Here is a 25,799-nt window from a genome sequence, read left to right as displayed (position 1 = left end):
GTTCTCCAATGTGAATAACTTTATATTTAATGGAACATTTAGTTTCATATACAAAACAAGCGGACGTGATTTTTACAGGAGTAAATTTAAAATACATTTCCGAGTAAAACCTGAAAATAAAGATGGACGACATGACAGCTCCTAAAATGGAGCCAAATCCTCTGAATTGCCCCCTAGTGGCTGGCTGCAGTATGAGTCGAAAACCTGTCCTCCTCCGTGTTAGCAGATGGGACACGGTGAAATGTTTTTTCTCAAACATGGTTTGTGTGATTGACGTTTCTGATCATGAGCCTGGATTCATATCCTTGTTTGTTGACAGTCAGTGTCTTGTTCGGTGTCTCTCAGTGTCGGACGTGGTCCTTGAGTTGGGGTCGGAAGAAGTTCGTGGTGTTCTGACTCTGTGTCGTGTTCTCGTCAGACTCTTCTCGACCCACGTCATGAAACTCGGACAGCTCTTCTATCGTCACATGATATTTCGGACACAAACACTGGTCTGTAAAGTTTCAGTTTCATTTATGTTTTGTTGTTTTGTGTGTGAGTCGTCGTCGTGTCTGAACAAAAGTGTTCACACACTTTATTTCTCTCTCACACACGTTTACTCCCTCGCTGACATTTTTTATTGAGAAACTTTATTTTCCTCCTGACTCTGCAGACGACCTTGATGTTTTTATGAGCACAACGAGATGTGTGTTCTTTGCTGCAGCCTGAAAAATAAAACAGTGAAGCTACAGTTTTAATTGTTAATAAGGGGAGGTGGCATGAACAGGACAATCTGACGATGTCCTCCAGGCTCTTTATCTGTTCCTCAGATTGAACATCTTAATACTTGAAGCAGATTTAGACACGGCCGTCCTCCGAGTCCACGAAACTCGAAAACTGTCTCTTCGCTGGGATTCAGATCTGTGCTCTGCTGCCATCACGGTTGTTTATCCTGCAGACAATTGAAACCTGATCTTTATCTGCAGCACATGTTTTCTCATAGAACAAGAAACGAGCGACCTTTAATCACAACCCACGTATCTGATTCTCCGGCTCCATCTTTCCTCCGCCTGACCTTTCTTCAGGTTTTACATCCAGGTCTTTTCTGGCAGATTTTATTGGACTTGAAAGAATGTATGTGCACGAGTATCTGACACCAGAGTTTGTCTGCGGGATCTTTGTGACACCGTCACATTTAAATGCCGCACGTCGGCTTTATTTAGCTCTTTCTCTCCAGAGCGGAGTATTTTTTACTGTGAGCAAGTTTACACAAACACAAGTGGAAGGATTCAGTGAAAGGATTCAGTGGAAGGATTCAGTGGAAGGATTCAGTGGAAGGATTCAGTGGAAGGATTCAGTAGAAGGATTCAGTGGAAGGATTCAGTGAAAGGATTCAGTAGAAGGATTCAGTGGAAGGATTCAGTGGAAGGATTCAGTGGAAGGATTCAGTAGAAGGATTCAGTGGAAGGATTCAGTGGAAGGATTCAGTGACAGGATTCAGTGGAAGGATTCAGTGAAAAGATTCAGTGGAAGGATTCAGTGGAAGGATTCAGTGGAAGGATTCAGTGGAAGGATTCAGTGGAAGGATTCAGTGGAAGGATTCAGTGGAAGGATTCAGTGGAAGGATTCAGTGGAGGTCAGAGACTCTCTGAATGTTGGTGAGGAGGAACCAGGAGTTTCTTTTTGTCTTTCTCGATGATCTTGATCTTAACGAGTTTGTTGGAGACGTGATCTTCTCTGATTCACATTCTAGATTTCATTGTGTTGTGCAAACCTCATCATGTGTCAGATGAACGAATGTCTTAAACAATTATCTGCAGTTTAAGTTAAATTAAACCACTTTGTTCTCGACTACTGTTGTTTGTCTTCATCTCATCTTCTCACACATTCTCTCCATCAGATTCTCTTCTCATCTTGTCCCCACTCTCTCTCTCCATCAAACTTTCTCTTCTTCTTTTTATCATCGCTCGCTGTGGGCTCCTGATTTCAAGTTATTCTTTGATTGTTTCACTCCTTCTTCATCTTCTTCTTCTTCCTCCTCCTCTTCTTCTTCCTCCTCTTCTTCTCCTTCTTCTTCTTCTTCTTCCCGTCTCCCTCCAGTAGCTGATAATATTAATATCAGTAGAGTTCCACGATCAAAGAGTCTCTGATGAATAATAATTAAAAGACAATTACTGCGTGGAGAGATAGGAGAGCTGTGCAACACACACACACACACACACACACACACACACACACACACACACACACACACACACTCACACACACACACATCTAACTTCAGCTTATTCCACTTTTGTGCTCAAACTTTAGATGAAGCCTTTAATGCAGACACACACAGTTGGTCCAGTCAGAGCTCTGTCCTCTCAGCTGCAGACGGAGCGTTTGATTTCTAGTTTTAAAAACTGTTGTTAGCATAGTTAGCAAGCATCTTCCCTTCTGTCCTCCCTCTTTCTGTCCTTCCTTACTCTGTCCTCCCTCCTTCTGTGCTCCTTCTGTCCTCCCTCCTTCTTTGCTCCCTCTGTCCTACCTCCTTCTGTCCTCCCTCCCTCTGTCCTCCCTCCTTCTATCCTCCCTCCTTCTGTCCTCTTCCCTTCTGTCCTCCCTCCTTCTGTCCTCTTCCCTTCTGTCCTCCCTCTTTCTGTCCTTCCTTACTCTGTCCTCCCTCCTTCTGTGCTCCTTCTGTCCTCCCTCCTTCTTTGCTCCCTCTGTCCTCCCTCCCTCTGTCCTCCCTCCTTCTGTCCTCCCTCCTTCTGTCCTCCCTCCTTCTGTCCTCTTCCCTTCTGTCCTCCCTCCTTCTGTCCTCTTCCCTTCTGTCCTCCCTCTTTCTGTCCATCCTTACACTGTCCTCCCTCCTTCTGTGCTCCCTCCTTCTGTCCTCTTCCCTTCTGTCCTCCCTCTTTCTGTCCATCCTAACACTGTCCTCCCTCCTTCTGTGCTCCCTCCTTCTGTCCTCTTCCCTTCTGTCCTCCCTCTTTCTGTCCTTCCTTACTCTGTCCTCCCTCCTTCTGTGCTCCTTCTGTCCTCCCTCCTTCTTTGCTCCCTCTGTCCTACCTCCTTCTGTCCTCCCTCCCTCTGTCCTCCCTCCTTCTGTCCTCTTCCCTTCTGTCCTCCCTCCTTCTGTGCTCCCTCTGTCCTCTTCCCTTGTGTCCTCCCTCTTTCTGTCCATCCTTACACTGTCCTCCCTCCCTCTGTCCTCCCTCCTTCTGTCCTCCCTCCTTCTGTCCTCCTCCTTCTGTCTGTCCTCTCTTCTTCCATCTCTCTCTCTGTCTCTCTCATAATAATAATATAATTATGTGAGGATTCAAATTTGTTTCATTATATTTTTGTACCGATTGATATTCTAGATTGTCTGTTGTCTATAAAAGTATGAATGTGTTTGTCCTCTCCTCCTCAAACACTGAAGAAGCCGAGGACAAACGTCTCCTCCCTGACGCTCCATGTGAGAAGGACACATTCATTCTTGACCTCTGACCCTGAGGGAGTTTGAATGTTTGCTCTTCATCTGTATTTCTTTTTCTGGCTCCTGGACTGAGGACGTGTCTCTCATGTTGGATTAACATGCAGCGAAGTTTAATCTCAGAGCTGCTGCGTCGAGCGTCAGTGAGTCGCAGAGAAACACTTTATTCCGTCACACTTGGACGCAGCACTTGTTTTTCGATGGATAACTTCTGTCTGTGTAAATAACTGAGCAGGATTCATGTGACAGCAGCGTGTGAGAGTCCTGATAAAGAAACTTTATTTTAAAGTAGAAACTCTCGGTGACCTCATCTCGCTGAATAAATCATCGGCACACCGGAGGTCGCACCTCGGCGGCGCTCTCTCTGAGTGTTTTGCACGGGCGAGCCCGGTGATGCTAAATAAAGCCATGATCTGATACCGTTAAATAATAAGTCACCTCTCTCAGTGCACTATGGGACTTTATAGCATCTTCTCATCTCGTCCTTTATTTCCGCTCACGTATCTGCACTCAGCAGCGTGTAGCCTCTGGTGGCCAGGAGACGAAGCTCCGCACCTCCTGCCAGCGAGATGTAATCTCACCCAGCAAACTGCTTTAATGAAGCCGTCAAACACGCTTCACGTTGTTTAATTATTCACGACCTGGATGCAGACTGTGTGTATATGGAACTCTATAGGCCTCAGCAACAGGAGCCATAAGCCCTTCAAGTATTATTGAAGCTGTGATTTGAAACTGCACGACGTGATTCCACTCTTGAATTATAACCTGTGATCTTTCCCGAGTGCTTTATTTGTAGTTTTCCAGTTTCACGTCCGTCACGTGTTAGAAACGTTGTCGATTTTTCGCTCTCTGTGAATCATCCGGACATTTTACCTGCGGCAGGAAATAAATTACTTTTGCTCAGGCCCCGTGGAACATTTCTGGAAAATGTCCGGCCTTGAGTGCAGGTCAGGAAGCCGCCGATCGCCCCACACACGGCCGCTGCTGCCAAACCTCAGAAGTCATAGAAGTGACTTCATTGCATGTTTCTTTATCGTTGTTATTTTCACCACCTGTCTGAGTTTGTGCACACACACACACACACACACACACACACACACGTGTGGATATTTCTGGAAGCAGAAAACTGAACATGTTTCCTCTGTGGGCGACGTCCTTCGAGAGCGAACGTGTGATTAAAGGTTACACAAATACGTTTGACCCGACTTCACAACATGTAGAATTTCAGGGAACATACTGACACTCGCATGCTGTTCCTGCCCACACACTGTGCGCCGCGTCCTGAGCGAGCTCGGGGATTTTGTGTATGTATGTGTGTGTGTGTGTGTGTGGTTGCAATGCGTCTGTGTGAGCAACCGTGTTCTGACTTCAGAGCAAACAGATTCTCACAGATACAGTCTCACTCCTGCCTTTCCCTGTTCCACCCAGTTAATCAGGCGTGTGGCTAAATGGACTCTAACATCAGTGGCCCTAAATTGCTTCCAAGATGAACAGCTAAACACAACACTTTGAAATTACTTTTAAAATTAACTACCAAAGTCAGCAGCACCAAATTGGCTGCGGAATGATCAATTAAAAGCAACAGACCTAAATAGCTCTGGAAATGAACACCACACAACAACGGCTCTTCGTTTTAGTGAACAAATGAAAAGTCGCGCTGTAATGTATATTGACTTTGTGGGAAAAATCTCATTAACTGAAAATCGTTAAGTGCGGAGCATCTAAGCATCTGTCTCACATCTCGTCCACTCTGGGAAAGCGGTCACGCCTTTTTCGTTTGGCAGCGAGAGGAGTTTCATTTGTCTCTTAATGTTGTGAACGTTCTTTATTTTTAAATTTGATTCCTCCAGCAACAGATGTGAGCGTCGGCAGTTCAATCAGATCGGAAAAGTTATTTGGTCGAAACAAAGAGAAATGACTTGAGCATGAAAAACGGATGTTTCCTGAGTGAGTCACAGACTTAGTCCCTCGGGGGACGACACAGTGGAACCAGCGATAAAATCCTGATTTACTTTCTACGACACGTCAAATTTTTGGTTTTTCTTGTTGAAGTCTTCTTCAACGCAGCACGGTGTTCATTCCTGACCTCTTTTATAAACTTCACGGAGGAGTCCGACTGAAAACGTGTTTGATCCCCTTCACGTGTCACTGTCCTTCTGTGGGTCGGACCAACAATCTCTGGTCTGACAGACTTCAAACACTAGCTCAGAGTTGTTCTCTCGTCCTTCACAGGTCATACATGACCTCTGACACGTCAACAAAACCACCTCCATCATCACATGGTTCATTGTGGGGTTTTCAGTTGTTAGTTGTTTTGCAGTAAATGACTAAAGTGAATCTTGCTCCAGGTTCATTCGTTGTGAATCTAAATTAATCCATCAAATGTTTCCTGATGTTAGTGTTGGATTAAAATGACGCATCAATGAAATCTCTGGAGTTCCGAGGGACCAGGACTGTGTGAATGAAATGCGTTATACAGTTTACATCAATATACAGTATTTGTTGAGGTAAATCGTTCAATCAGAATCATGATCCCTGGAGTCGTGTCGTCTTCCTCGTGGGTTTTACTGGGGATTTTTTTTTGCTCAGTGTATTTCCATACAAATAGGAACAGATTTCCTCAGAGCTCAGCCGGAGCTGCGTCGTCCGGCCGTTAGATTTTGTGCTGGATGCTGATGTTTGAGAAACTGGATCAGGCTGGTTCTTGTATATTCCTGCAGAACAAAGAGAAATCAGGGGTATTGTCTGTTTTCAGCTCAAATTAGTCAGAAGACACCAGAACGAGAGATTCGATGTTCGTAAAGTGTGACTCGGTTAAATGAGGTTTGTGTAACTTCTGAAATCATCTTCTGTGAATTTCAAGCCCTGGATGAAAAAGTTTTCGAGTTGCGGAGCTGAAAAGTTCACATCCAGCGTCTTGCTGCCACTTCTGAGACAAGTTTGGATTTTAATTTCCGCCGACTGCCGGGAAATTACACTGAAGAAACACTCAGGTAACCAACAGCGTCACCGCTGCTCCGACAGCAGATGCAGTGAGTTGTACGAGTGACAGCAGCTGCAGCTGAGTTTTCTTCCAGCTGTGACAAGTGTCTCCATGTGAGGACGGTGAGATGATAAATGTCTCGGAGCGCTCGGAGCAGCTCGGCTCAGAGAATATAGTCCTGTCAGGATCCATCCAGACGCACCGGTACGACGGCAAACACACGCCTCGCGGTTACCGTGGCAGACGTGCCCGGATAACAGAGAGGTCACAGAAATGTTATTCCTGCCGGCAGATCTGTCCAGAATGAAGTGGTCAGAAAAATGAGAGGGAGCTGGACAGAGACAAGTCCTGGGAGCAAAGGGGGAGGCAGGGTTTCTTACACACACTGTGTGCAGGACAATGCAGGTATGAATGCAGAGTAACAGTAGGACACAGACTGTATGAAACAACAAAACCACAGTGTTCATGATCTGATGACAGGGAGTGTGTTTGTGTGTCAGTTGTGATCGAGGGGACGGACAGTATCACGTGTCTTCTCTGTGGACGTCTGAGCCTCTGGTCTCTAGTTCCAGTTAGTGGACGAGACACAACAGGCTGCTGCCGTCCACCTGTAGGTTCAAGTGCAACACGATCCACGCTGATGATCAGCAGGTGAAGACGTTCACGTCTCAGACGGCTCGAGGTTTGTTTCGTCTCTGCTCTGACAGCCGGTCGTCCGAGGCTCCGGGTTTCCAGGTCAGAGACAAACGTTGAGTCGGATCTGATTTGATTTCAGTGGTGAAAAGTCTGCGACCTCATGATATCGTGAATTAAAGGAAAACCTGGAGGGAGTGAAGCTGCTCTGATCACACACACACACACACACACACTGTGTCTCCAGTGTGTGCAGAGAGTGTGTATCCAAACAGCTCCTCTGGTGTGTAAAGTGATAGCTATCATGAATAATTAACGAGCATTAATACCATCAGATATTAGTCAGAGCCGCCCGCTCAGAAAATCAATACAATCAGAGAGTGGCCCTCCTTGATGTTTTTTTAATGGACCCCAAACGCATCATCTCACAGCCACGAGGCTGTTTACCTAACACACACACACACACACACACACACACACACACACACACAGATTCTATTTCCGTCCCTCTTACATCACAGTCATGTTGATTCTGCAGAAATGAGCAAACGACGGAGCGCTGCAGTGATTCATTGTTCCTCCGCACTGAACAAATGGTGAACTAACAAGTGTAACAGGCAGAAGTCATCAAACACGGGAGTGACGAGGACGAGCTGTTGACTTCATACACAGGTGTGTGTACAAGTACTGCAAATAAAACAAGCTGCTGTGACACAACTGCAAGTTTAAGAGCAGTAAATAATGGTAAAGTCCATATTTTCTTTGGATTTCACTGAATGGAAAAGTCGTGTTTGATTGTCAGAGTCGTGTTCGGACTAAAAAGCTAAATGGAACAAGGCCGTCAGGTTTTCTAAAGAGCTGCAGGAAAAGATCCTGGAAACTTCCGGAGCAAGTGACCGAGACATTTCCCGAGACAGTAGAAATAATCACTGGGAGCAGTCGTTGTGAATTCTAACACACGATCCAGTCACTCACACGTAAACAACTTCTGCAGGATGAACACAAGTGACTCCTGCTCCGAATGGAAATTGTATTTCTGGTTATTCTGTCAGGAAGGTGTCAGATAATCTCAAACCTCTTCTGAGGCAAAGTGACCCAAACTCCCGTCTGACGGCTCGGCGCTCGCTCGTCTCTCCTCCTGTCACTCAGCTCTTCACTGTGGGAAAACACCGGACTGAACAAACGCCGCCGATGTGACAAACAAGTCACTTCCTGCCTTATCTCCGCGCCGCTAACAAAACCTCACCTGGTTCAGCGTCGGACCTCGTTCGGCTCCGAGTGAACCGAGCTGCGGGAGAAGCGTAGTTTAGTTCGCGGCCACAAACTGAATTCACTGATTTATCTAACTTTCTGATTCAGTTTGTTTTTCCAGTTTTTTTCTTCCTCGCTTCACCTCCAGTCAACAAAGATGAATAATATCATTCAGGGACTTTTTCTCCACTGAACACAAACTGTTTTTCTTTCTACTTTGACTCTGAGATATTTTCACTCAGGTCCTTCACATGTGAATGAGTCTGACGTGTGTTGAACATGTTTACAGGTGTGAACATGTTCGACTGTGAGTCGTGATGGAGACGATTCTGTTTCTTTCAAACATGATGAATAATGTTATCACAAGCACAAATAAAGGTTGTGATTAGAGACAGAGGTATGAGTCTGTTACAGATCATCTCATTTATGGAATGAAGATGATAATAGAGAAGATATATGAGACACAGGCAGGAAGAGATTCCTGAAGTTAGAAATTCAAGTTCTATACGTTAGGTTGTTTTTTTTTTATTTTATTTATTTTGAGGTTTAGAGGCTTTATGGCAAAGATAATGTTAAAACTGTAAAACATCAAGGTTTCACAACATCTTAGAAATCATGAGTATATTTTTTATATTGGCCACGATATCGTTATTTACTCTTTTACATGAGTTTTAGCGACAGTGTGAAAATCTCTGTCCGTCTGCGTTCTGTCAGATTGTGTCACGTTCACGTCGTCTCCCGTCAACGAGCTCGTTCTGCTCCTCTCTGTGCTGCTGCATTACATTTTAAAAGCTGCAGTGATGATGTTTGAAACCAGCTGCTGAGTCGCTCAGTGCAGTGGTGAGGACACAACATGCAGCTCCCCCCCCACTAAAATACACCCTATCTGCTTGTCCTCTGAATAGAGAGTGAACGACTGAAGCTCTCAAACTAATTAAAGACTTAAATGATGAAAAGACTCGTTTAAAGTCGTGTTAATGTGAAACTTTGTGTAATGACAGGCTCCTTTGTGTTGATTTCTCTCTTTGGGATTAACACAGTTTTCAGCAGAACGTCAGGATGATGTTCTCTATTGACCAAGTTGGACTCTCCATTCTTTCATTTTAAAACACAGTCGATGGTGAAGTTATCTCACCTCTGCTCAGTTTGGATTAGTAGCAGCTGAGGTCACGAGGCTGAAGTGAGATCCTGCGTTAGCGATGGAGGGTTAGTGTGAGCTCAAGAGGGAGATGAAGCGCAGAGAGACAGAAGAGGGAGATGGAGAAGGACGGACAGTGGAAAATAAAACTGTTAAAATCGACTTCTCCTGGAGAGTAAATTCAGATTTTGAACTCAGGTGTCGCTCTTTAGAGAGACGGTGGTTTTGGTTCAGCCTGTAGGTGCACGGTCGATGTGGCTGACGTCTGCTGTGGAGCTGCTACGTGAGGTTTCTGGTGTGATCGGTGTTTTTAGGTCTGTGAGTCTTCTGGTCCTGCGCTCACAATTCAAACCTCATTAAAACAAATGGATCCGGTAGAGATGCTGGAGCGCTTCACATTTGTGACGCATCCAGATAAACGTTGTGCTGGAGAATCCTTGGTTGTGCACAGGAAGTGAACGAGACTCCGACTCGCGGCTCAGGAACGTTCCACACGGGATGTTTTGTCGCTTTGATCTGAAAGACGTTGGTGAAGCTCACATGCTGCTATATTTGGTTCTATAGATGTGTTTGGCTGTGAACTCCACACAGAAGTCGGAGGCGACAGTGCTCCTCCACCACGCCACCGTGCCGACCTCGACGTCTGAATCTGAAGAAAACCAGTGGTGGATTTACAGATCTGATGCTGTGAGAGACACAGAGACACAAAGAGAGAGACAAAGAGGAAGACAAAGAGGAAGACAAAGAGAAAGACAGAGAGACAGAGGAACATAGAGAGACAGAGAGAGGTCTACTTGACTATAAATGCGAGTCCTTCACAGTTATAAGCAGAAGTGTTTCTCCCTCTCAGCCGCCAGTTAAGGACACTACAGAGAACACTTGTCATTATCCAACCAGCAGCAGCTTTCTCTCCGTCACATCAAACACGCCTCTGCTGGTTTTCTTCTCCTCTTTCCTTCCCAGTGTTTTTCTTTTCCTGTCCGTCTGTATTTATCTCCTCATCCCTCGTCCTCTCTGTCTGCGTGTGACATCGTCTCTGGTTCTGTAATCTCCTTCTGATGAACGGTGTGCGTAGGCAACGAGGTCGACGGCAGGTCGATGTGTGTGTGTGTGTGTGGGGGGGGGTCTCCAGGTTCTTCTTCTTCTCCTGGTGATCGTCATCCAGCTGCTGAGGAGACGAGAGGTTCAGGCAGGAGAAGCATTTCCATATATTTCCTTCTTTGTTAATGGGATTGTTTGCTCTGTGACCACATTCACTCCGACTTCAAAAGGGGGGGGGGGGGGGTGCTTCAGCTGAGCAGCCGTATGGTGGGTGGGATTATTGTGTGTGTGTGGGGGGGGGGGGGGAATGATCTGCATGAATAATAATAATAGTAAAGAGATTAAACTGATGACACAGAGCAGGAAGCCAACAGGAGCAGCCTCTGGTCGAGGTTGCCAGGTTTGGTCGAGGTTGCCAGGTTTGGTGTCACTGGAAGCTCAGAACTCAATGACGGTGACACTCGTTGACTGTTTGTGGTAAAAGACGGAGCGCGAACAGATCCACAGACAAACTGTTGATCTCCATGAAACTCCCCCCCCCCCCCCCCCCTTACTGCTACAGTTCAGTCTTTCATTCTGAAACAGCAGCCGTGTTTTTAAACGGTCAGATTCTGTTTCCTGATACATTTTCAAGGTCACTTTAAAAACCTGGACACACACACTCACACACACACACTCACACACACACACACACACACACACACACACACACACACACACACACACACACACACACAGTGCCTTTGCGAAGAGGTGCTCTAATTGGATTCCATGGTCGCTGCAGCGTGAGAATTGATTGGCGACAGTGAGAGAAAGCCAGAGAGAAGCTGAAGGATTGAGGTGTTGTTGTGTGATGATGGGGTCATGAACCACACACACACACACACAGACACACACACAGACACACACACACACACACACACACACACACACTTTCTCATGCACATGCTCACAGGTTATTGGCGCCTGCGATGCTATTCCATTACCACAAACCAAAGCCATATGGTTATTATGGCGATGTAATCAACTGGAGGTTTCCATGACGATGAGTGCTCGGGGTCAACTGTGTGCCAAGATACACACACACACACACACACACACACACACACACACACACACACACACACACACACATTAATGTGATGATACAGCTCAGTTTTATTTACACAGTGACTCAGTAGCTCCTGGTCTGATGTTCACTGTTCACACAACGTCTTTTAACATCATCACCATCACATCACATCATCACCATCACATCACCATCATCACATCACCATCACATCACCATCATCACATCATCACATCACATCATCACATCACATCACCATCATCACATCATCACATCACATCACCATCATCACATCATCACATCACATCATCACCATCACATCATCACGTCACCATCATCACATCATCACATCACATCACCATCATCACATCACCATCACATCACCATCATCACATCATCACATCACATCACCATCATCACATCATCACATCACATCATCACCATCACATCATCACGTCACATCATCACCATCACATCACCATCATCACATCACCATCACATCACCATCATCACATCATCACATCACATCACCATCATCACATCATCACATCACATCATCACATCACATCATCACGTCACATCATCACCATCACATCACCATCACATCACCATCATCACATCATCACATCACATCACCATCATCACATCATCACATCACATCATCACATCACATCATCACATCACCATCACATCACCATCATCACATCATCACATCATCACATCACCATCACATCACATCATCACCATCATCACGTCACCATCATCACATCATCACATCACCATCACATCATCACCATCACATCACCATCATCACATCACCATCACATCACCATCATCACATCATCACATCACATCATCACATCACCATCACATCACATCATCACCATCATCACGTCACCATCATCACATCATCACCATCATCACCATCATCACCATCACATCACATCACATCATCACCATCACATCATCACCATCACATCACCATCATCACATCATCACATCACCATCACATCACATCATCACCATCACATCACCATCACATCACATCATCACCATCACATCACCATCACATCATCACATCACCATCACATCACCATCATCACATCATCACATCATCACATCACCATCACATCACATCATCACCATCATCACGTCACCATCATCACATCATCACATCACCATCACATCATCACCATCACATCACCATCATCACATCATCACCATCACATCACCATCATCACATCATCACATCACCATCACATCACATCATCACATCACCATCACATCACATCATCACCATCACATCACATCATCACCATCACATCACCATCACATCACATCATCACCATCACATCACCATCATCACCATCACATCACATCACATCATCACCATCACATCACATCATCACCATCACATCACCATCATCACCATCACATCACATCACATCACATCATCACCATCACATCACATCATCATCATCACATCACATCATCACATCACATCATCACATCACATCATCACATCACATCATCACATCACCATCATCACATCATCACATCATCACCATCATCACATCATCACATCACATCATCACCATCACATCACCATCATCACCATCACATCACCATCACATCATCACATCATCACCATCACATCACCATCACATCACATCATCACATCATCACATCACATCATCACATCACATCATCACATCACCATCATCACATCATCACATCATCACCATCATCACATCATCACATCACATCACCATCATCACATCATCACATCATCACCATCACATCACCATCACATCACATCATCACATCATCACATCATCACCATCACATCACATCATCACATCATCACATCACCATCACATCACCATCACATCACCATCACATCACCATCATCACATCATCACATCACCATCACATCACCATCACATCACCATCACATCACCATCATCACATCATCACATCACCATCACATCACCACACTGTGTGTGTGTGTGTGTGTGTGTGTGTGTGTGTGTGTGTGTGTGTGTGTAAACAGGCTGACCAAGGCTGCTGTGATACAGAGAGGAGGGGGGGGGGGGGGGGTCCTTCTCAGCTTATCAGTACAAACCTGCTGCGGTTGCCAGGTTGCAGGTTTGCGAGCAGAGTTTCCACGTTGAAGTGATATTTAAACAGAGGAGGTGAGTGGATTCAGACGAGGCACAGTGGGAAGGAACCCGCCGCCATGTCGGGCTCTTCAGATGTGAAGTGGTTCAGTTCGGTGCCACAGTGGAGACGAGGCTGTCGGGATGTTTAAGGCTGATGGAGGAGACGGGTCTCTGGGGGACGGGTCTCATCAACACGTCCACTCGCTCACTGTGACGTCTCCAGACATTGTCCTGCTGTTTTCTCACATGGACTCACTCGGGCTGCTCACAGATAATGTCCTCAACAAATCAATCAAGGACATTTTATTTGTACATCTCATATTCACAGATCACAGAGTGACATCTTCTGCCCTCAACGACACTGAGGACACACTGGTGTGGTTTTTTTTATTGAGCCTAAACAAACTCCACACCAGAGAATCTGACACAGACACATGCTCTCACTCTCGGCCCCTCCGGAACATTTGAGCGCAGGTCTGACAGCAGCTCCGAGGCTGAGGAGACAGTTTGGGATGATGCTGATCCAGTGAGAAGGTTATGGGGAGATTTCATACTAGCAAGAGCGGACGGGGACGTTTGTGGGAGTGGACTTCGAGGGTTGGAGCGATTTCAGACCAGTGGTTCCAGCAGGTCGAGGCAGCAGCAGCTGTGTTCACTCACATTAGAAATATGAGACACGAGTGAAGCTGCAGCAGAACTGGAGGTTTTGGGACGTGGAGACGCTCAGCAGGTGGAAGCTGCGTCGCCACATTCTCAAATCTGATTTTCTGACTTTAGCAAGAACTGGTTTCCAGGTCAGTTATTTTTGTAAACTCAAATCTTAACTAGAGCAAAGAACAGAATGTTTTGTCTTGTCTCTTCTTTATCCAGGCTAAGAAACACAGGCGGTCAGTCTCCATTCAGGACTGGTTCTTCTCATCTAGCACCTCAGCAACATGAGTCACACCGGAGATCAAAATCACCTCTGACTTGTTTTTCTCTTCCGTGGATGGAGAGAACCAGGAGCGTGATGATGGGCAGAGGAGGAGATGTGTGTGATTTCTCTCTTGGTTCTGAATCGAGGTCACTTGCGATGTCAGGGTTCGAACATGCTTGAAAGCAGATGAAGGTCAGACACAGTGTCGGTCAGTTCTCCAGACACGTCGATCGTCTCGGTTAACGTTCCACCGGGATGGTTTTTAATATTCAGCTTTTAAGACAAACATCGTACGACAGAACACGTCGACTGTGAGGCTGTGATCCAGTGATCATGGTCTCATGGTCACTGACACGTCTGACAAAGATTGTGTTCATGCAGCGGAATCCACGTCGAGCGAATCTGCACCTGTTTGCGTTCTCTGGCGTATTTTCGACGACCTGAGTGAATGACTCTCTCCGTGTTCACTCGTCCACGTGAACCCGTCGTACCTGGTGAAGCTGACAGACGCCTGATGAGCGGTGCAGGTCACCCCTCACAGAGGAGGAGGGGGACGGAGGGGTCGTGTTATTTCAATTTTCAACACATCGTGGAGTTGCCAGGTTTGATCACTGTCACCTTTGACCACAGAAACAGAGATTTTGGATCAATGTGACTGTTTCTTAGCTTCAAACTAGGAAATGAGAAAGAGACTTGAGACGGGTTCAAGTTAAAGCCACATTACTGATGACCCCCCCCCCCCCCCCCCCCCCCCCCCGGTAGCCCCTGGGTTCAAGCGAGATTTACACATCCAAGTATAAAGATTGTGTTTGTGTGTTCCACTTCAAATGTTATCAGCTGCAGAAGGAGGTAGTTTCCTGCTGGAGTCTGATGACTGGAGTTACTCACAGTGCGGAGTCGCCATGTTAGATTGTTGTTACTCTGACCTGAAGGATGTTTGGAGCCACTGGAGGTAAAATAGACGTAATAGGGCAAAGAAAAGACGGGTTATTGAAAGAGAGAACGAGCAGGGTTGCCAGGTTTGATTGAGACGAGTTTACTGAAAGACAAAGACAATCGGGGTGTTTCCTCTCCTCTCTCTCATCGCTGAGTGAGTCTGACCTTCACTTTCACCGGTGCCAGGAGTGGCGAGCAGACTTCCTGTGGCCTGTCGAGCCGCCACGAGAGCAGCTTCAAAGTGGAAAGGAAAGTCCGCACCAGCAAAAAGCAATTTCTTTCACTGCACCTCCGAAGCCAGACTCCGTGAGCACAACACCTCGAACACTTCAGACTTTGGAGTCGATCAGAGCTTCACGACACCTCACAACCTCGTTACTGAACTGGCTGTGTGAGAATAACGTGCGGCGGCCAGAGGCGGCGTCCATCAACAGGTGTTTTCTGATCATTAGGTCGACCTCCGGATTCAGGCCCATGAATTTCAGACCCTGATATTTTTGTGTGTCTAGTTTCCTTGTATTGTTTAGTGGTTGTGTTGTTTTCCGTTGTGCAATTAAATCTCTCAAACCTCTTCTTCAGTTAGTTTCCTCGTTATGTGCGACACCAGATTCTGACACTTCCTGCTGAAGGTTTAGCAGAAACTGTTTCACACTCGGCCGTAGCTGCAGGAAAAATATCTGGAAGTGACAGCAGGACACAGGAAACCAGCAGGTTTTTAGACTCAGAAATGTAACTTACAAAACCAATTTAAAGTTGAACTTTCCTTTAATGACCACAGCGTCTCCAGGAACAGGTAAAAAAAAAGGAGGATGATGGACAAAGCAGAGACCGGAGACGAGTGTGGAGCTGCCAAACTGGGCTGATTTGAGTCGGGGCAGCAGAAGTGCTGACAGTTCCCAACCACAGAATGTGCTTAGAAACCCTGACAATCTCCTGCCGTCACCTATTTAGTCTTCCCCACTCCGCTCTCAATGGATCTTTTCATAACTATGGCAACACAGTTTAGGAAGTGGGCCAAACCCGTTTCCTCTGGTGGAGACTGCATGTCGGCTTCCTCAGGAGAGATGGAGAGAGACTCCTGACACACTGACTGAGGGAGAGAGAGAGACGGAGCGGCGTTACTCTCCGAGGTCTCCGGCTCAGTTCGCTCCTCGTTGTTTCGCCATCACAGAAAAAAACAGGCGTGCAGAGATTTGACAACCGTCAGACAAGGTCACATCTTCACCTGCAGCTCGTGTGAAACCAGGAGGGAGCCAGAGGGACCATCAGTCGACCTGTCACACAAAACTGTTTTCTTCTCTGCTCCGAAATGTTTGCACAGAATCCACTGGTTTATTATTTTAAAGTGATTTTGCAGTTTATCTTCGTTTAAATATGAACGAGTGTTGAATGTTGAACCTGCTGTTGAGCTGCAGCAAATAAAGAGCTGCTGCAGGGTTGATTCTAATTCTGACCATTGACTTAAAAACACGTGCTGCTCTTGTTTTACGAGTTCCGGTGGAAACTACACGTCACACTGTCGAGTCCCGGCTTATTTCATAACCGAGCTGCGACCAAGACGCCAACTTTGTTCGAACGAGGAAACAGAACGAACAGAACAAATCACAGGGTCGAGTCCTGAAGTTTTAAACCTTGATCGGTGTAACATCTGTCGTCTGAAGCCGGAGTGTGACGGACACTGACTGATTGATCGTCAGCTTCTTCTTTAAACTCTGTCATTGATAAACCACGGGGAGTAATGATCCCTCCTTTCTCCAGTGACACTGTCTTTCTTTCTTTTCTTTCCTTCTCTCAGTCCTGTCTCTCTGCGGTGATGGATGATCGTGGCTGATTGAAGGAACGTGCCTCTTTGCCGTCCGGCTGCCTCCATCTTTTCTTCCCCTAATCTCCCCGCTCATCCTTTCCTCTTTGTCTCTCCGTGCAGGCGATCGCAGCAGACTGTGACAGACGCCCGGCTCGGCCAATGACAAACTTGGAGGACATCTAACGCGCGTGTGCAGGGCCCTCTGGACAGACGTACGTTGGCGCGCGTGCCCAACGAGGACGTGCACGAGAACCCGGATGAGCGGCGGCGCTGCTTCCTGCCCCGTGAGGATAGGACGGCCCCCCCTCCCTGATAAAGAGGTAGGCAGCTGTTCAGTAATTCAACCAGTTACATTTGATTTTTATCATATTTGAATCAATAATCTCATAATTTAATCTTTCGGCTCTTGATTGGCTGTGAACCCTTGTAGTAGTGCAGGAGACACACTTCTGCCACGACAGATTGTTTTAACGACCTCGACTCTCTTCATAACCTTCCCCTCAGACACCTCAGGTCAAACATGACATATCAATCTCCTGGTTGTGTTTAAGGAGAAATCCTTGTGGTTTAAAATGACCATCCGACATTTAACCAGAAGAAGAACAACAACCTCCCTGGGAATTTCCTCTAATGAGTCAAATTCCCAAGTTCGTTAAAAACACGCTGAATCCGTAAGTTGTAGTTTGATTAAGTTGTGTAGCGCCAGTTTGCGTTGGGGCAGTTTCCCACTCTGTGATTAATAAGAAGCGACCTGTGTTGTCTGTGACGGAGCGTCTGTGATGGACGACCGTCTCATTTACATCGTGTTTTATTAGAAAATACCAGAGTTCTGTGTTTTAGTCGATTTCTCGGAGCCTCCTCTACGTGACGGGTCATTTATTGTGTTCAGTCATTTTTCTCTTTGATTTGTCTCCAGCAGAGACTCGTTACAACGGTGAAACCAACATACATCAGAGCTGCTGCGGTGTTAATTACTCTCCTGAAGTTTGTTAACATAAAGGGGCGTTCAGTCATAACGCTCGTGTTCACTCAGCACATCGGAGTCACTGAGAACATTTGAGCCACAAGATAAAATATGAGTGAAACCCTGCACACACACACACACACACACACACACACACACACACACGCCTGCTGAGTTTCTTATTTCCACGTCGACTGCAGGCGGGAAAGAAATCCCCAAAGCCATCGTCGCTCTCAGTCTGACGTTCAGAGACAAGTTATTGTGTTTTCTTTAAATCACGAGCATGAAATAAGATTTCAAATCCACATTCAAAGGTCAGCGGCCATAAATCCACAGCAGCTCTGAGAGGGACCCGGCGGCCCGAGGGCGACTCCTCTGACGACCTTTTACACAAACTCATAACAGAAGAAAACATTTGGATGCTTCACAATTAGTGTGTGTAAGTGTGTGTGTGATTGTGTGTGTGTAAGACTGCGAATTAAGCTAATGCCTCCTTAATAGCCACATTAGCTTCGACTGAATCATTTGAAGTGAGTCAGACGAGCTAATAGGCCATTAGGTAGCCACACACACACACACACACACACACACACTGAAATGAGCCATTAACTACACAACAACAAACTCACATTGTACCTACACACCTTATTTCTCTCACAAAACACCTCACACTCAATTCAATTTGTCTTTCTGCATTTATTTACTCACACACACACACACACACACACACACACACAGACAGACACACTCACACACACACAGACACACACACACACACACACACTAAAATGAGCCAGCAAATGCAAAACAAAAAAAAACACTTTTTCCACTTCACACTAAAATGTTTACTCATTATTCGTCTTTCTTGGTTTAATCACACACACACACACACACACACACACACACTGACACACAGTCTCTCTCTCCCACAGACACACACACACACACACACACTCTAATGAGCCCCCGACTACACAACTACAAACCCACATTGTGTCCACACACTTATTTCTGTCACAGAACAGACTCAACTGTTTACTCTTGCTATTCTTCTTTCTTTGCTTGTTCACACACACACACACACACACACACACACACACACACACACACACACCCCTCTTTCTGTGGACACTCTGCGTCTTTGAAGACTTTTCAGTCAGAAGTAATTTGCGGCAGTGACAGGACGTTCCTAATGAGACGAGGACTCAGTGGTGGCAGGTGTGAGTCTTGAATCAGGAGCACAGTGAGGACTCAGACAGGACTAATGGTCAGAGGCAGAATAACGAGAGGAACCAATGAGGAGAGTCGAGGCTGCGACACGAGTCGAGGAGACTCCTGCTGCTGCGTCGGGTTTATTTCAAGAGTTTACACGTTCACTGGTTTCATCCATGAATATTCATCCGTCTGGTTGCTTGAAGAGTAAAGTTTTGGAGAACAAAGTGTGCAGAGAGAATACTGAGGAGGTTCCTGTTGTTGTCCTGGTTCTGCACAACCTGGTTTTATAATCACGGATCGCTGCAGCACCTCCTGCAGGTCTGATAGAGAGGAAACACGTTCTGCTCATACTCTGGTCGATCTCTCAACCATTTCCAGGAATCTGTGTCTGTGTGGATGTGGAACACGAATCATCTTCAGCTTTACTCTTGAGAACGGTCCCTGAGATTCAATCGAGCGTCTCTTAGAGATCAGTCCTCTGAATATGTCTGATTTTTTTATTTAAGATTTCTAAACGATTCCCTGGGAAAATGGTCGAACTGTTGATTCCTGGATTTTCAACACGATGTCTCGAGTTCTCCTCTGATCCGTGTCACATCCTCAGTTTCATTAGAATCTGTTCAGGGATGAAAACACAACCTCCTTGGCAGAGGTACATTAGTTAGTTATTTAAATATAATTACTTCATGTACTTTAACAGAAAACTTCGCTGTGTCTCTGCTGAGGACGTTCATGAGCAGCCGGACCACGTCTGAGCTGGATGTGAGAGAAATGAGCTTTTGTCCTCCGGCCGAGGTTTTATATTTAGAGACCAAACACAAAAACAAATTCACTTTACTTTGTTGAACTTTTAAATGATGAAGATTCATAAAAACTAAAGATGAATGTTTTCAAACAAAGGACAACATTCCCTCGGAACTTTAAGAATTATTATTAAGAATATTCTAAAAGTGCTGGTTCCTCCGAGTTGTACTGAAGTTTAAAGTACAATCATTCACTTAATGAGTTACCATGAAATACAAACCTGACAGTTATAGGCTCATAAACATGATCGGAGTTTACGTTACAGCTTCGGCTCTTTTCAGACTTGTGATGTGATTATTTAACGTCAGCACCTTCACTCCACTCGCTGTGTGCTTCCTGCTGTCGGTGCGTTAACGGCTGCAGTATGTCATTTGTATTAGTGCCTCTTCAGCAATTACACACGTCCCTGTTTTGATGATGCAGAGGCAAATCAAGTGTCCGAAACGTCTCTGATTCTCCTCCCCCTCCCCTGGGGGGGGGGGGGTTGGATATCACACTCACACCTGACACCTTTACCGTCTCCTCCCAGACGCCGCAGTGTGCTGAGTTACGGCAGCAGACGGGGGACGGTGTTCTGCCATCACGGCTGTTAGTCTGCGGTCTGTGCATCTGTCTCCTGGAGCTCCAGTTTTGTCCTTGAATGGTTCGGTCCTCCAGAGACTGAGCAGTAAAGCTTAACACATCGATCTGTTCCATCCTCACATCACAAGCTGCTGCAGCTCTGACGTTACTGTTCTTCTGCTGGTTCCATTCTTTTGTACAGTTGATTATTTTGTCTGAGTCCCTAACGATACAGTGCTGACAGCTTCACCGCACCAAGTCTACGCAAAGACACGGTCTGTGTCATCGCAGCTCCCGTAGAAATATTTTAACACAATTAGCACGATGCCATTTGCTTTGAGAAACCCAGTCAGGGTTGACGATAAAACTCACCGGGTCAGTCTCAGGTAGCCGTGGAAACGAAAGTCAGCAGTGTGCATGGTCTTCACACATGAGGGCGCAGGCTTCTCCAGCTCGTCTCACCTCAGACGATGTGATTGACAGGTAGCACCGTCCAATGGGTGCAGGTGTAGGGGGGCGTAAAGTGTCTTCTCAGAATCTTTCTGTCTTGAAATTGAGATTTTTCTGGACAACAGGATGAGGATGTAGTTCACTGATGGTTGTTTGTTCTCCGGGGTGAGAAGATGTTTTGTGCTGTCGTGATGGATCAACATCATTTCTCTCCCACGAGCTGTTTTTATTTCCCTGGTTGTATCTCGTGCGGCAGCAGCATCTGTATCCAGCATCGGTTCTCTGTCTAATTAGTTCAGAGCTTCTTCCTAACGACGGCTGATTCGCTGCCAAAGTGTCGGAGCTGCTGGAAACTGTCGAGGAGCTTCATTTGGCCTCTGATGCTCGTTTTCCTTCCTCGTTGTTCACTTTGTTAAAAGCAAAGAACTTTTGTTTCAGGGTTTTGTGAACAAGCTGAAGAGAAGTGAGCCACCTCCTCCTTCCGAGTGAGGTCTCTGCTGTGTTTATGTTTTACAAAATAGGTTTTAGTGCCTGAAGTTATTCTAAAACTAGATTTCTGTATTTGTGTGTGTACCATTGTGTGATTAGGTCTGTGTTTGAGTGATTGAAGAATCTCGTCTGCGGCCCAAATTCATTTTCTCTGCATTTCATAATCATTTAATTGGCAGCAGGAAATAAACTCACAGTTTATATTCTTCACGGCTCTGAACGACACTGTGTTGTCTACTGTTCACAGTGACAAGAAGTAAAACGTAGAGGGTCGGATGAAATACGTGTTTTGGGTCTGTGGTGATAAGAGCTGATGGTCTCCACAGACCCCCCCCCCCCCCCGCTCACTGTTCTGTGTGTCGGCTCCTGATGAATTCTTTCCATTGTCCGACAACTTGACTGAGCTTCAACATTGTGTAATATAACTCGGCGGATATGAGCCCGTGGTGGCATTGTGCTTTAGTGGACGTACAATGACAGACATAATTTGCCACGGTGGGATTTGATTTCCACAGTGATCACAGAAAATATTGTCAGACGGGTTAATTAGTTTCATTCACGCTGCGGACGGCGGCTCGTCCAGTTTCCTGATAACACTGCAGGGGGGGGGGGGGGGGGGGGGGGGGTGCATTCAAGGGAGCGGAGAGTCGGATTTTCTCACTTTTCATCTCTGCTTTTTTTCTCTTCTTTTGTTAGACCAGTGGAAAACAGGGTAGAAATGAATTTATTTAATTTATTTAATATAAAGAATAAATGAAACTTGATGTGAACGACAGTTAAACAAGAGACCTGACACAAAGAGGAGCTCGGACTCCGTGAGTCCCCTCGATGAGGAGAAGAAGTTCACTTCATGTCACGACAGCGTCGTACTTCCAGGAGCAGGTTTCTCTCCTCACGCCTGTGGCCACAATAAAAATACATTTGCTCTGGATGTTTTCTACTCTGATGAACACAGAGAAGAAATAGAAGTGTGAGAACGTTCCACTGAGTTAATGTGACGAAAAAGACCTCACGACTCCTGCAGGCGAAAATCTGAGCTCCCATCAAAACACACTGTGGTAAAGTGTGTGTCAGTGTAACTTTAAGTGTGTTCAATATTTGCATGTCGGGTGTGTGTGTGTGTGTGTGTAGTCCCTTAAGAACATACACACACACACTTCAGAGTTATGGATGAGCTTCCCGAGCTCTGGCACTGAGGCAGACATTGAGATATCTGTGCAGCACTGAGCGGCGGTCTGGATTTCACACTGCTCTGGCTGCGTAGTCTGTTGCATGAACGACTGGCTGAGGTTATATTGCCAAGATTAACAACCCTCCGACAAACCTGGATCAGTCAACGTGAAAGTACATTTGCGTCCGAAAACCCAGAAGCTGCTCGTTTTCTTCTCCCACCTGCGTGAGTCTGACTGCAACCTGGACAGAGCTCATTACAGAGAGGGTGTCAGGAGCCCACGTCTCCACAGACAGCGTGTTTGTATCTGCAGCTCACAAACAAGCACCTAACGAGGAGCGTGGACGTTCTTTGTATGATTTTCCCCAGGCTGCTGACTCCACATGCAGATATATTTAAAAATGTAACATGGAACCTTCCGTGTTTTCCTGTAATGGCGTCTGAGTGGTAGATGTTTAATGACAGAACAGGAGACATCTGAGACACGAGGACAGAACCTCATTGTCAAACAACCAACAGGTCGGCATCGGCTGCAGCACCCAACAACACTGAGGTTTCATCTTTATGCTTCAGATAAAGAGATTTGATTAGAGTCAACGTGCTGTATCTACTTTTTAAACTGTCCTGAAGAGCCCCTGTCTTCACTGCGCAGGAGTTTATTCTATCCTGTGTAAACTCTCTACTCTCGACTTGGTGCTGCAACCATCGGCAATGGCTGCAGATGTTTGCAGATGTCAGGACCAGTGCTTCAATAGACATAAACTGATATGTATCTGCATTTTTCATGAGACACCGTGCTCGCTCCGGGAAAGACTGCGGCTGAGCCAATGGTTTGAAATGACACGACTCGGGACCAGCAGGGTCCTTCGCTACACGACTGTCCACATCTGCCCGAGGAAAAATCTCCAGCATGTGATTCTGTGTCACTCCTCCTTTTTCTCACAGAGCGGCTTCTGTCGATAAAGTCGTACATTTGGAAAACGATGTTCTTGTAGAATAGAATATAGAGCTGAGATGATGCTGATTCTTGAATGTATAAAACGAAACCCTGAGGTTTTCCAAAAAGTGAAGGTGTTAACAAACGTCTCAGAGGGAACAGGACGGTCTTTAAAGATTACTTCTTTCATACCTGCTCTCACTAACACTGAGTTTTAGTTTCACTTCTTTTACCGGGAGAGAAAGACAGAGTGAGGATTAGTGAAATGTTGAGAAAAAGCCTGTTTGACTTGATACTGTGCAAATCACTTCGACAGCACTAATGGTAAAATAAAGACTTAAAGATGGCCACCGCTCATCACAGGAGCAAAGCCAGCTCTCCCAAACCTTTCTTTCTCCTCCTCCTCCTCCTCCTTTCCTCTCCCTGGTAGAGCTTAAAGAGAAGCAGCGGGGACAGAGCTGATAAGGCCAAGGCCTTGTAAGCTTGTCTATCTCTGCACAGACAGGAAGGATTTCCTCCGTGTGGATCAGGAGGAGCTGGTGTTGAATCCCAGCACCAGTAGTGATCGCTCCAGGCAGAAACCAGTAAAGCTCCACCACTGGCCCCCAGTTCACTCCCACAAGCTTTCCCACTGAGCCGTGTTTATTACGGGCTTTTGTTTCCAGGAGGAAATGTGATACTTCATCAACTAAACACACACATGCACAGTTTCTGCTGCAGATCAGCTTCCTCAGCGCTTCAGTATATGTGAGTTTCCTCCGTCTGTGCTTGATGCCAGCTGATTGGTTGAACCCTCAGTGTAATCCTCAGGGGCCTATCAGAGCTCAACGCTGTCTGGGGAGTGCTGGGCTGAATGTACTGATGCACTCTGGGTAGTCCTCTGGGAACTTCCCTTTTCTTGCGGTGCGACATCGGTGAAAATAAGGTGTGTGTTTGTGTGTGTTTGTGTGTGTGTGTGTGTGTGTGTGTGTGTGTGTGTGTGTGTGTGTGCGTGTGTGTGTGTGTGTGTGTGTATTAAAAGTGTTAAATGCACAGAAGGCTGAAGAGATTAACAGACATTCATTATGTTCTTTTCTCATGTTTTAGATAGGGCAAAACAGAGGTGGCTGGGGGGGGGGTAAGTAGGTAGATAAGTCAGTAAGTAGGTAGGTAAGAAGTTAGGTAGATAAGCAGATAAGTAAGTAGGTGGGGAGGTTGTTTGGTTGGTTGGTTGGTTGGTTGGACGGTTGGTTGGTAGGTAGGTAGGTAGGTTGGTTGGTTGTTAGGTTGGTTGGTTGGTTGGTTGGTTGGTTGGTTGGTTGGTAGGTTGTTAGGTTGGTTGGTTGGTTGGTTGGTTGGTTGGTTGGTCGGTTGGTTGGTTGTTTGGTTGGTAGGTAGGTTGGTTGGTTGGTTGGTTGGTTGGTTGGTTGTTAGGTTGGTTGGTTGGTTGGTTGGTTGGTTGGTTGGTTGGTTGTTAGGTTGGTTGGTTGGTTGGTTGGTTGGTTGGTTGGTCGGTTGGTTGGTTGGTTGGTTGGTTGGTTGGTTGTTAGGTTGGTTGGTAGGTAGGTTGGTTGGTTGGTTGGTTGGTTGGTTGGTTGGTTGTTAGGTTGGTTGGTTGGTTGGTCGGTTGGTTGGTTGGTCGGTCGGTCGGTCGGTTGGTTGGTTGTTTGGTTGGTAGGTTGGTTGGTTGGTTGGTTGGTTGGTTGGTAGGTTGGTTGGTTGGTTGGTTGGTTGTTTGGTTGGTAGGTAGGTTGGTTGGTTGGTTGGTTGGTAGGTAGGTTGGTTGGTTGGTTGGTTGGTTGGTTGGTTGTTTGTTTGTTAGGTTGGTTTGTTGGTTGGTAGGTTGGTTGGTTGGTT

The 25,799-nt window shown here is 46.1% G+C and overlaps 1 protein-coding gene across 4 annotated transcripts in view; it reads left to right on the top strand.

Annotated features, from left to right (window-relative positions):
* The window catches only part of LOC109644236 (leucine-rich repeat and fibronectin type III domain-containing protein 1-like protein), a 175,577-nt gene that overhangs the window by 84,588 nt on the left and 65,190 nt on the right, over positions 1 to 25,799 (top strand). For 3 of the 4 annotated variants that reach the window (XM_069534241.1, XM_069534242.1, XM_069534240.1), the window contains one exon: positions 17,493 to 17,692. The exons of the other annotated variant lie outside the window; for it this stretch is intronic. The gene's annotated coding sequence lies outside the window, so the exon portion shown is untranslated. The remainder of the gene's footprint in view (positions 1 to 17,492; positions 17,693 to 25,799) is intronic. 4 annotated transcript variants of the gene reach the window in all.

This window comes from Paralichthys olivaceus, chromosome 11 (assembly GCF_024713975.1).
Source record: "Paralichthys olivaceus isolate ysfri-2021 chromosome 11, ASM2471397v2, whole genome shotgun sequence".
Taxonomy (NCBI): Eukaryota; Metazoa; Chordata; class Actinopteri; order Pleuronectiformes; family Paralichthyidae; genus Paralichthys; species Paralichthys olivaceus.
This window is presented reverse-complemented; position numbering and strand designations above follow the sequence as displayed.